This window comes from Limulus polyphemus, unplaced genomic scaffold (assembly GCF_000517525.1).
Source record: "Limulus polyphemus unplaced genomic scaffold, Limulus_polyphemus-2.1.2 Scaffold6129, whole genome shotgun sequence".
Lineage (NCBI taxonomy): Eukaryota > Metazoa > Arthropoda > Merostomata > Xiphosura > Limulidae > Limulus > Limulus polyphemus.
Window position 1 is genome coordinate 50,765 of NW_013671739.1, and position 1,800 is coordinate 52,564.

Below are 1,800 nucleotides of genomic sequence, written 5' to 3' on the forward strand. Positions count from 1 at the left end.
TAGTATTTACTAGATATAGGGCAGTTGGGTATATATAAGAGGGTGACAACGTGACGCAGGCATGTATGTAATGTGTGTGTGAAGATAGTGAGTAATTGAACTGCAGTCAGAAGTATTATTGACGTTCGTTGATACAGCGTTTGTTTTAGCGCGATTGTTGAAAATAAGTGTATCGTAAAGTTGTATTCGGAAAGAATAAACCAGTTTTATTAAGTAAGGACTTGTGTCGCTAAAGTTTCGTCGGAACGAAGTTACGGAAAGTTAATTAACAAACGGAGACGTAACAATATCCATTTTTGACAACGCGTTTCGCTTATTTCAAATCTCGTCAGGCTAGTTGGAATACAGCAAATACGGTAATTGTCAAACACTGTATATATAAGCTATTTGTTGCAACAAAAATTGTTATGATGTAAACGCATTTTACAAGAATGTATTATTCAAAAATATAATAGGCCTGATACTAATGTCTTATGACGAGTATAATTATTATCAATTTTCTCCAGCTTGTAAAAGGCGTTTATACCATAGCAAAAGTCTGTTTTATTAGTAATTAATAATAAAATATTTGAACTGTTATACTTGTTGAATGCTATAATCTTTTAAACTTATGTGACGAAATATACAACAACTATTTTTTAACATTAATTAAACAACGTAATTGAGAACCAGTAATTTTATTCAAGCAATGGACCCACACATCCATAGCCTGGCCCAGTTTACCTGAATTGTCATTAGTAAAATTTTCATTGTCGTCAACAACGTTACTGCATTGACTTGGCCGCCAAATTTGATTTCACATCTTTTAGTCGCCGTCTTTTTATTTAGTTTTTCTTGGCCGCACTTTTTTTTATTTTACAGCTGGGCTGTTTTTGGTTTAAATATCACTACTTTTTGAAAAGCAGAATGCACAAGTGATTGTGTGGTATATCATCAAACTTTTTTGGTCAACAAAACCTAAAAAATTCATATGCGTACAAGTATGAATTGTAAATGCATGGGTTTTACACACACTTACATACATGGATTTATCACGTCAAGCAGCATTTGACCTACATATCAGTTGAAATATAAATAATACTGTTGCGTCAGAGAGGACACGTGACTAGTATCACGCCACTTCTTTCTCGAACCTTCCTGAGATTGGGGGTAGGCTGGTATATATGAGATGGTGACAACGTGACGGGACAATGTGTAGGTAGTGAGTAATTGAGCTGTAGTCAGAGAGTATTGTTGAAGTTAACGTTCGCTGTTATAGCGTTTGTTTTAGCGCGAATGTTAAAATTAAGTGTATCGTAAAGTTATATTCAGAAAGAATAAACCAGTTTTATTTAAGGGGGGGGACTTGTGTCGCTGAAGTTTAGTTGGAAAGAATTTACGGAAAAATTAATTAACAAACGGAGACGTAACAAATTGGTGTCAGAGAGTGGTATAAAAAAATGGAAACGAGAAGGGGCAAATCAAACAACAGCCTAGCAGACTTAATGGCAGCAATACAAGAACAGCAAAAGAAACAAGAAGAACGGGAAGAGAAATTACAACAGTTGTTAAAGGAAAAAGAAAATAAACAAGAAGAACGAGAAGAGAAATTACAACAGTTGTTAGAGGAAAAAGAAAAGAAACAAGAAGAACGAGAAGAGAAATTACAACAGTTGTTAGAGGAAAAAGAAAATAAACAAGAAGAACGAGAAGAGAAATTACAACAGTTGTTAGAGGAAAAAGAAAATAAACAAGAAGAACGAGAAGAGAAATTACAACAGTTGTTAGAGGAAAAGAAAAGAAACCAGAAGAGAGACAACA